This window comes from Diceros bicornis, chromosome 34, assembly GCF_020826845.1.
Source record: "Diceros bicornis minor isolate mBicDic1 chromosome 34, mDicBic1.mat.cur, whole genome shotgun sequence".
In the NCBI taxonomy this organism is placed as follows: Eukaryota; Metazoa; Chordata; class Mammalia; order Perissodactyla; family Rhinocerotidae; genus Diceros; species Diceros bicornis.
The window spans coordinates 29,909,735-29,921,530 of NC_080773.1; the positions used below are offsets into that span (position 1 = coordinate 29,909,735).

Genomic DNA, 11,796 nt, shown 5'->3' on the forward strand with positions numbered 1-11,796 from the left:
TTTTTGTGACTGACTTATTTCACCTAGCATAATGTCATTAAGGTTATTCCATGTTGTAGCAAATGACAGGATTTGTGTCTTTAAGGCTGAATAATATACCATTCTATGTATGTATAATATTTTGTTTGTGCATTCATCAGTGAGTGGACATTGGGTTGTTTTGACCTCTTGACTATTGGGAATAATACTTCTGTGAACATGGCTATACAAATATATCTTCAAGATCTTGTTTTCAATTTTTTTGTATGTATACAGGACTACCTTGTTTTATTGTGCTTTGCAGGTTTTTCTTTTTTTAAGACTCTCCACCAGCCAGAAGATTATGACTTCCTGAAAGCTCAGATGATGGTTAGCATTTTTTTTAGCAGTAAATTATTTTTATTGTTATTTTTTAGTCATGCCATAATAGTTTATAACACTGTGAAATTTTAGTTGTACATTATTGTTTGTCAGTCAACTTAGAAATGTGTCCCTTCACCCCTTGTGCCCTACCCCCAAGCCACTGCCCCCTGGTAACCACCAAACTGTTCTCTCTGTCCCCGTGTTAAGTTTATCTTCCACATATGAATGAAATCATGTGATGTTTGTCTTTCTCTGTCTGGATTATTTCACTTGACATAATTACTCTCCAGGTCTATCAGTGTTGTTGCAAATGGGAAGATTTTGTCTTTTTTCATGGCTGAGTAGTATTCCATTATATATATATATACCACATCTTCTTTATCCAATCATCAGTCGAGGGACACTTGGGTTGCTTCCACTTCTTGGCTATAGTGAATAATTCTGCAATGAACATACGGGTGCATAATGCTTTTTGTATTGTTGATTTTAGGATCCTTGGATAAATACCCAGTAGTGGGATAGCTGGATCATAAGGTATTTCTATTTTTAATTTTTTGAGATATTTCCATAGTGTTTTCCATAGAGGCTGCACCAGTTTGCATTACCACCAGCAGTAAATTAGGGCTCCTGTTTCTCCACAACCTCTCCAACATTTGTTATTTTTTGTCTTGGTGATTATAGCCATTCTAATGGGTGTAAGGTGATATCTTAGTGTAGTTTTGATTTGCATTTCCCTGATGATTAGTGATGCTGAACTTCTTTTCATGTGTCTATTGGTCATCTGTATATCTTCCTTGGAAAAATGTCTGTTCATATCCTCGGCCCATTTTTTGATCAGGTTTTTTGTTTTCTTGTTGTTCAGTTGTGTGAGTTCTTTATATATTACGGAGATTAACCCCTTGTTGGATATACGATTTGCAAATATTTTCTCCCAGCTGGTGCGTTGTCTTTTCATTTTGATTCTGATTTCATTTGCCTTGCAAAAGCTCTTTAGTCTGATGAAGTCCAACTTCTTTATTTTTTCTTTGTCTGAGTAGACACGGAATTTGAAAAGATCCCTCTATGATCAATGTCAAAGAGTGTACTGCCTATGTTTTCTTCCAGAAGTTATATAATTTCAGGTCTTACTTTCAAGTCTTTGATCCATTTTGAGTTAATTTTTGCGTATGGTGAAAGAAAATAGTCTACTTTTATTCTTTTGCATGTGGCTGTCCAGTTTTCCCAGGACCATTTGTTGAAGAGACTTTCCTTTCTCCATTTTATGTTCTTAGCTCCTTTGTCGAAGATTAGCTATTTGTAGATGTGTGGTTTTATTTCTGGGGTTTCAATTATGTTCCATTGATCTGTGTATTTGTTTTTGTACCAGTACCATGCTGTTTTAATTATTATAGTGTTGTAGCATATTTTGAAGTCAGGGATTGTGATGCCTCCAGCTTCGTTCTTTTTTCTTAGGATTGCTTTAGCTATTCAGGGTCTTTTGTTGCCCCACGTGAATTTTAGTATTCTTTGTTCTATTTCCAAGAGGAATGTCATTGGGATTCTGATTGGGATTGCATTGAATCTGTAGACTGCTTTAGGTAGTATGGACATTTTAACTATGTTTATTCTTCCAATCCATGTGCACGGGATATCTTTCCATTACTTTATGTCATCATCAACTTCTTTCAATAATCTCTTATAATTTTCATTGTATAGGTCTTTCACCTCCTTGGTTAAATTTATTCCTAGATATTTTATGCTTTTCGTTGGGCTTGTAAACAGGATTGTTTTCTTGAGTTCTCTTTTTGTTAGATTGTTATTAGAGTACAGAAATGCAACTGATACTTGTAAGTTGATTTTGTACCCTGCAACTTTGCCCTAGCTGTTGATCATTTCTAGCAGTTTTCCAATGGATTCTTTAGGCTTTTTCTATATATGAAATCATGTTGTCTGCAAACAGTGAGAGTTTCACTTCTTCATTGCCTGTTTGGATTCCTTTTATTCCTTTTTCATGCCTAATTGCTCTAGCCAAAACCTCCAGTACTATGTTGAATAAGAGTGGTGAGAGTGGCACCCTTGTCTTGTTCCTGCTCTCATAGGAATGGCTTTCAGTTTTTCCCCATTGAGTATGATGTTGGCTTTGGGTTTGTCATATATGGCCTTTATTATGTTGAGGTACTTTCCTTCTATACCCAGTTTGTTGAGACTTTTTATCATAAATGGATGTTGGATCTTGTCAAATACTTTCTCTGCATCTATTTAGATGATCATGTGGTTTTTATTCCTCATTTTGTTAATGTGATGTATCACACTAATTGATTTGTGGATGTTGAACCATCCCTGTGTCCCTGGTATAAATCCCACCTTGATCATGGTGTATGATCTTTTTAATGTATTGTTGTATTCGGTTTGTCAGTATTTTGATGAGGATTTTTGCATCTATATTCATCGGTGATATTGGCCTGCAATTTTCCTTCTTTGTGTTGTCCTTGTCTGATTTTGGTAGTGGGGTAATACTGACCTCATAGAAGGAGTTAAGAATGTTTCAAATTCTTCATTTTGGGGGAATAGTTTGATAAGGATAGGTATTAAATTTTCTTTGAATGTTTGATAGAATTCTCCAGAGAAGCAGTCTGTTCCTGGACTTTTGTTTTTTGGGAGGTTTTTGATTACTGTTTCAATTTCTTTACTTGTGATCAGTCTATTCAGATTTTCTATTTCTTCTTGATTCAGTTTTGGGAAGTTGTATAAGTCTAAGAATTTATCCATTTGTTCTAGGTTATCCAATTTGTTGGCACATAGTTTTTCATAGTATTCTCTTATAATCTTTGTATGTTTGTGGTAGCTGTTATAATTTCTCCTCTTTCATTTCTAATTTTATTTATTTTAGCCTTCTCTCTTTTTTTCTTGGTGAGTCTGGCTAAGAGTTTTTCAATTTTGTTTATCTTCTCAAAGAAGCAGCTCTTAGTTTTATTGATCCTTTCTTCTTTTTTTAGTCTCTGTTTCATGTATTTCTGCTCTAATTTTTATTATTTTCCTCCTTCTGCTGACTCTGGGCTTTGTTCTTTTTCTAGTTCTCTTAGGTGTAGTTTAAGATTACTTATTTGAGATTTTTCTCGTTTGATGAGGAAGGCGTGTATTGCTTTGAATTTCCCTCTTTTAGCTACTTTTTCTGCATCTCAAGAGTTGGTATGTTGTAGTTTCATTTTCATTTGTCTCCAGCTATTTTTTTTTATTTCTCCTTTGATTTCTTCATTGTTCTAATGGTTGTTCAGTAGCATGTTGTTTAGTGTCCACATATTTGTGACTTTCCCAGCTTTTTTCTTCTAGTTGATTTCTAGTTTCATAGCACTGTTTTTGGAAAAGATGCTTGATATGATTTCAATCTTAAATTTATTGAGGTTTGCCTTGTTTCCCAACATATGGTCTATCTTTGAGGATGTTCCATGTGTACCTGAGAAGAACATGTTTTCTGCAGTTTTTGGATGAAATTTTCTACATATATCTATTAAGTCCACCTGCTTAAGTTTATCATTTAACTCCACTATTTCCTTGTTAACTTTCTGTCTTGATGATCTATTGATTGATGTAAGTGTGGTGTTGAAGTCCACTATTATTGTGTTGCTGTTAATTTCTCCCTTTAAGTCCATTAATAGTTGTTTTATACACTCTTGTGCTGCTTTGTTAGGTGCACATAGATTCATAAGTGTTTTGTCATCTTGATGGAAAGTGCCTTCTATCATTATATACTGCCCTTCATTGTCTCGCATTGTTTTTTTTATCTTGAAGTCTGCTTTGTCTGATATAAACATAGCAACACCTCCTTTATTTGTTCGTCATTTGTTTGGAGTATTGTCTTCCATCCATTCACTCTGAGCCTATGTTTTTTCCTCAGAGGAGAGATGTGTTTCCTCTGTATACTGTTGCATCTTCTTTTTTAATTGCTCTGTCTTTTGATTGGAGAATTCAATCTATTTACATTTAGAGTGATTATTGATATATAAGGGCTTCATACTGCCATTCTTGTTTTCCTTTTGTTTTTCAATTTAGGTATGTACATTGTATTTTAAGACATAATGCTATTGCACACAATAGGCTACAGCATAGTGTAAATGTAAGTTCTATATGCTCTGAGAAGCCAAAAAATTTGTGTGATCCCTTTATAGAAATATTCACTTTCTTGTGGTGGTCTGGAAGTGAAGCCACAATATCTCTGAAGTATGACTACATATGAAATTTATAGTTTATCTATCAAGAAAAATTCCATTGTGCATGTTCATTTGTAAGAAGAAAATCATGAACATTGATCTATTTAAGTTATTTCCCTGAGTGCTCCAAGCAATAAAAAAAATAAATTCTATATTTATCCTTATTTCTGAATTTTCTTTCATTTCCAATTATTTTTCATATGCTAAAGATATTTCTCTTTTCATGTCACATAAAGGTGCAATCCATATAGGTTATTCCAGCATAAAAAAAGGCATGTGGAAATATAACCATGCAGTGTATATTTATGAGTGAGGAGGCAGGCTTTGGGGTGAGAATCTGAAATCGCATTGCTATCATATTTTCATTATAGCCACAGCAATAATCTGGGATACACTATGGAGTGCATAACTCAAATGCAAATTATGAATATATATTTCCAAAGGTGTTTCCAAGTAAAAGGAAAGAAATTATTATAGATGCCACTCAACCTAGAAAGCCTAATGAGGTATCATTAGTGTTCATTATGAAGCACCACAATGAGGTGGCATAGGCTCAGATGAATAGAAGGCACATGACTCATTCAGGGTTACAAAAAAAAAAAGGTTACGTTTTATGTATTTAGACATGAGAAGTATAATACATGCTAAATAGAGGGATATGAAAATGCAGTTTCAGTGGCCAAATTTGAAAAGCACACTGTACTCTGGTTCTTTAGATTAACCTAGGGTCTATGTCTTAGTCTCTTCAGTTACCAAAAATAAGACCAATTTTCATTAAGCTATGATATACAACACCTAGTCCCTTTCAAAAGAGAGGGAGACCACCATTACCATTCCATTTTTTTCTACCACATATGCCATCCTTAGTAACCCATCATTCTATTCACGTGAAAATGTCATTTTCTCAATGTCCTGCCCTACTCTGTTTTGTGATCATCTGGTAGAGCAATCCTTCCTTATAATCATCAACGAAAGCACTCAATCATACCAACAAACCTACAGAATGGGCTGTGACCAAAGAAAGCAGTTTTACATCTATTCCCTGCCACTCCCCATGCTCTCAAATTATACCTGATTGGACTTTAAAATTAGTCTCCTAGATTTTCCATCTTCCATGTATATGAATAAACCCCACCTAATGAAATAGTTCCTTTCATCTTACTGATCCCTTCCCTCAGACCATCATGATGACAAATGAAAAGCATGTAATGAAAGTATAACACCAACAGATTTCAATCGTCAGGTTGTAAGTTATCAATAATAATGTAACCTTTCCAAGAAACCTCAAATAATTGAATAATAAAATGTTAATATAAAATGTTAATTTTATAAACTGAAGATAGAGTTTTCCATAAATGTCCCTGCTTCATTGACACGCATCAACATCTCATGAGTTGTAAATGATTTTAACTTTTAATCCTTTACGGAATTTAACATCTGAGGTTGGTTAACCTTCAAATAATAGACTTAATTCAGGAGTATGAATTTTGTTATTTGTTACCCACTGAGAGAATTGATTAAACAATTTATCACATTCCTTACATTTGTAATGTTTCTGTCCAGCATGAATACTTCAGTGAATCCTGAGGTCATTGCTTAAAGGCCTTGACACATTTGCATGGTTTCTATCCTACATGAATGTTTTCATGACCACAAAGTTGCAAATTTTTTATGAAGTGATGATACTCATCACATTTGTAAGATTTCTTATTTGTAAGGATTCTGTTTTGTTCCAAAAGGCCTAAACTTTGAATAAGCCTTGCCATACATTAATTTGTGTGATTCTCTCAAAATGTATATTCACGTATAAAGTGAGGTGTGATCCCTGGTACCAGCTTTACTACATACATTACTTTTATATGGCTTCTTTCCATGATGGAGTCTCTGATGTTGAGTAAGCCTTGAACACTTGCATAAGTTTTGTTTCAATCATATCTGTAAAGTTTTTTTCTGTTATGAATACTCTGATGATCCTCAAAGCTTGAAATTTTGAAAAAAATTAGTGCCTAACATGTTAGGTTTATAATGAATTTTTTCAGTATGCATTTTGTAATGCCTAGTAACGTTGCAAATTGAAAAAAGGCTTTGTCACGCTCATTATATTCGTAAGGTTTTTCTCCAGTGGAATTTTCTGATGTTTTGTAAGGCTTGCAAATTGAGTAAAAGATCTGCCACACTCATGACATTTGTAAAGTTCTCTCCAGTATGGATTATCTTATGCTGAGTAAGATTTGCATGCTCAGGAAGGGCTTTGCCACAATCGTTACATTTGAAAATTTCTCACCAGTATTTATTCTCTGAGGATTTGCAAGGTTTGATATTTGACTAAAGACCTTGCCACATTCATTACATTTGTAAGGTTTCTCTCCATTATCCATTCTCTGATGACTTGCCAGTTTTGAATTTTGATAGAAGACCTTGCCACCTACATCACATTTATATGGTTTCTCTCCTGTATGGACTCTGTGATGTCTAGTAAGATTTGAGCACTGATTAAAAGCTTTGCCATGTTCAACAAATTCATTTTATCTCTGTTACAATATTTGGCAGCAACAATTGATGGATAACTTTGTCTAACGTGGCATGAAAAATCTGAGGGTAATCCAAACATAATTAGTGGAAACAAGTAAACCAAATAGATATAAATAAGATTAAAGGGGTTTCAGTTGAATATTTTAACAATAATTATGCGATATGGTATATGTACTTAAAAATAACTTAAAAACCTTTAGGCAATTTGAAATCTCAGAGTTTTGCTAAATTAAATTAAATGATAGACATTTATTGAGTATCTAGATCATTTCCAAATAAGTTGAAATATTAGACCCTAATCACCAAACATAGGTTTATCTACTTTTGGATCCTTATTACAAAAAAGTTAAAATACTTAAATTTATTAATAAACACATTTTGTGCCATGGTGAGAGATTTTCTATTAGAAAGCACATGATTCTAGAAAGTATTTTATAAGTCTACCAGTCCCTGGAATGCTAATGTAAAAGACAGTTCACAATTACTTACTTCATTTCACCAAAAATTATGGTTTCTAGAAATTAAGAATACTAATTATTATATGAGATGCAAGCTACTAAAATTTAATAAGGGAAACTTCTCTGTATACAACGAGATTAAGAAGGTATAAGGAATGGAGATATTTCTGTTTATTTTGTTAAGAAAATTCATTTTTCCTAAAATTTTAGGAAGGAAGGAAATGTGACAAATTCTGAATGTAAAAAAGAAAGTTATAGAAGGGTTGTAGAAGAAAAACCTGAGAGAACAGATTTATGCATAAAGTTGGCTAAGATTAAAATAATTAATTAAGTAAATAGGTTTTAATACTAAAGTAAGGTGGCGCAATATGAGAATTTGGTTTTCTCCATCTTAAGAGGATAATTTTCTTGAACTTTTAGTCTGCTCTAGATAAAGAAATTATGAAAAGTTTTTTTTTTTTTTTAAACTTGGAGTAGTTTACAAAAACACCAGAGATAACAAATTACAAATAGGATATGAAACTATGTAGTAGGGCTTGGAGAGGGAATAAAAAGAGGAAGATGGGCAACAGATGTTAGCTCATGGCGAATCTGTCTCTGCAAAAAAAGAAAAATAAAAGCAGACACTTTCATTTTATCAAAATGAATTTCCTATATTGCTTTGTGATCCTTACTCACAACAGCAAAGCTTTGTCTCACAGCTTTTTAAATTTCTGTATTTGCCTAAAAAATCTTTAATTTTCACCATGGTTAAAGGGATAATGATGGCTTGCTTCACAGTGACCTATAATCCTATTGCCCAAGTGTTCTAAAAGTTTTTGATATTTTTGACAAACTTCCCAAAATTCAAATCCAAAACTAAGTCTTTCTTTTGACCTGAAAGCAACTTTGAGAATTCCCAGCAAGTACTGGGACCTCTTATTCTCTCTTCTTATAAAAAGTGAAATGTTAAAACTAATCAAGCTTATTTGGTACATTAAACTGCATGGCAAGCATTGTCAAATAGGTGATGCTAAGCCTCCTTTTTAAGAATCTTTGCATACATATATGTTATTAATATAAACATTTAAAAAATCATATAAAATTTAAAAAATTTCCAATACGTCCTGGTATAATGTTATCACTTGCAATTCTGGTCATCTTAAAATGTTACATGTCATAAAAATAATCAAAGTTCCTTGTCAATTTCACTATAATGTTAAGTCTTTTGTCATTTCTAGATAGTTGTTTTACTCTGATGTTTTTGCAAATATCTTTTATCTTCAGAGAGATTCATGGAAAGTTCTCTAATAGTTACTCTAGATACAGGTTTCTGATAAACCTTCAGATCATAAAACTGAATTGGGTACAAAATCACACAATGCTAACAAACCAATGACTTAAAAGAAAAAAACTGATTACAAAGGATGATGAATGAATATTAATTACATGAACCAAGGAGGATGCCCTAATGTTTTATTTTTCAAGATTTCAAAAAATCTTTTCTCTTAAGGTATCAGTGATTTGCTAATACATAGCTTCGTGAACAAGGATGAAACTTACTTTTTCTCCCTACGTGATCACTCCAGAATGCAGAAATTCTCAGTATTTTTATTTTCACTTAAATAACAAATCAGACCAGTTTTTTTAATATAAACAAATTAGTTTGACTGTTGATCTTTGTAAAAAAAATGTAAGTGATTGTAAAGAGAAAAATTATGTTACACCATTGTAGATATTGGATTCCAGTCCTATTTATCGTCTTTGAGGTTTTCTTATATACCTATAGCCTGGACTCACCTGGCGTAAGGTATTGCCTCTAGTCTCAATCACCGCTTGCAATACTCTCTTTGGAAAACATGAACTGACCCCACACGGGATAAGCACTCACGGATCAATGTCTGTTGGTGTACAAGCTTCTGCTGATCCCTTGTTGTCTTATGCTAGTATAACCAGCTACTCTAAGTCTGCAATATCTTATGCTCGAGCCTACCACCAACAGATTAAAGACTCTTTCCTAGATTCCAATTTAAAGGATTCCATTGATCACAGTCTAGAGCCCATGACTGGGTATCCAGAAACATCATTAGAGGAAGACAGCCATTGAGGGCCATTAGAAAGGGCCTTACCAGCTCCTTCAGATGACTGGAAATGCTCTCTGCTCTCAGACACCACAATCACCACAATAAAGCTGCCTCACAACAACAACTTCCAGGAGAAGTAGCTGACATCTGCTGTAGACAGCTGTCCCAAGACCCTGGACCAGGCCTGTGTATCAACTTCCACAACAATTTAATATTCCCATTGTCATATTGTTCAAATGTCGTGTAAGATATTTCTGATACTGTGTTTGTTTTTCCATTCCACATCTGAATGGGACCCAGATAGCCATGGCCTTTTACAATGGGCTCATTCTTTTGCTACACACAAAAATCAGTCTACCTGTTGGATATGTGGGCAACTCCCCCTTTCTAGTTCATCTGGGTTACCTTGGTAGATTTCTCCCCTCCAGAGCAGACTGGAAAGCTTTGAAACAATTTACTATGATGGAAAAGATATAGTTCAAGCATTCACAACACATCTGACATTTCTAATTTTGACTGTGACATCTGGCCGATAGCCCATGCTATTAATGATACAGTGTATAACTACTTTTGTTCTATTGCCCAAGCGACACAATTGCCTCAACAATTTGCAATTAAAGCAAAGAAACTAGATAAAATGATGAGAACCATGATAGGTTTCACTCAAATCTTAGATGGATATATTTCACTGCCTCCTAGCTATGGAACTTTGGACATATGGGCACCTTTATGACGAGAACAAGGAAATGATTCCACACACGGTCAACCTAATTGCCCTCGAGACATGGGATGGATATCGCATGAATCACGGAAAAATACCATTAGCCTTACAGAAAGTGACTGGTTTGGGACAGACCGGTCTCGACAACTAGGCATTTACTGGGTGATCAATAATAAAATTCAATGGTTATGTAGAACAAACCTTTGGCCTTGGCTTCCAATTGGCTGGCTAGGGCATTAAACCCTACTTTCTTTGGGATACAAGGAAGGACTCACCTCAAATTAACAACTGTCACTAATCTCTCTTTCCTCAAACCCAGATGGACTCATGTAGTTTTTCATTGGTATGATCACCTAGCTACTATATTTGTTTCTTCTATAGGATTACAGGATCTCATTAAAGTATAGGCACATCCTATTGAATTTGGTTTTCCTTCATCTTGTCTGCATTGTTGCTCAAATACGGCCCTGCCTAACAATAAATAAGAGATTACATGTATAACCTCATTCCTATGGCCCCATTCAGGCTTTGCAGAGCTTTTTAGTTGTTACTCTCGAGTCTGGGCTCACTTGGGTTTTTTTTAAGATTGGGTTTCCAGGTCCTCATGTTTTTATTGGTTTTAGGACAAAGCATCTGATGTTCTTGAAAATAATTCTGGCTTGCTTCCACACATGCCTCCATGAAAATCCAACCTGAATCATGATGACTCAACATCTTCTGACCCTAGATGCCACCATCACTGGAACCTACAGAAACTTCCACTCTGAGACCTTAATTGATCTGTAATAGGTACCTGGATTGACCGTTAACCCGCATGGCCCAAGTTACTTGATTGGATAACTAAGGCCCACTAAGCCCATGATCCCTCTGTGGGCCTAGAGGGACCTGAGATAGGCGGAGGCCACCTCAGCACTGAAGCAGAGCAAACACCAAATTGATCATCAATGCTTCCTATGGCAGGTTTCAGAAAAAAGGGGAAAATATGTAATTACAATTATTAAAAAAAAAAAAAAAAGAATCCCTAAAAGAAAGATAAAATTGACTCTGTGTGGCTAACTGGGACCTAAAACAAAACAGTCCAAGCAGACTTGCAAATGTGGAAGTGCACCATGTACTCGTTTTCAGAAAAACCACAACTTCTGCCAGAAACTGGGCGTTCCTTCCTGACACATGGCCAGAAGCCTGATATAACTGATTTTAGAACATCAGTGTCTATAAGGGAACCAACAAATTAGAGGGCTTTGAAAATAATCCCCATTAATCTATGATATACATCATCTATTACCTTTTAATAGAGAGGGAGACATCATTCCCTCTCCATTTTTTCAACCACATATGCCATCCCTACTAACCCATTATTCTACTCAAGTGAAATTATCATTCTCTAATGTTGTGGTCTACTCTTTCTCATGATCATCTTGTAGAACAATCTTTCCTACAATCACCAACAGAGGCCCACAGTCATAACAAATCTCAAGAGGCTGTGACCACAG

General features: G+C 34.6%; 1 protein-coding gene across 1 annotated transcript in view; it reads right to left on the minus strand.

Moving 5' to 3' along the window:
* Positions 1-11,796, minus strand: part of LOC131397315 (zinc finger protein 677-like) — a 308,052-nt gene that overhangs the window by 256,979 nt on the left and 39,277 nt on the right.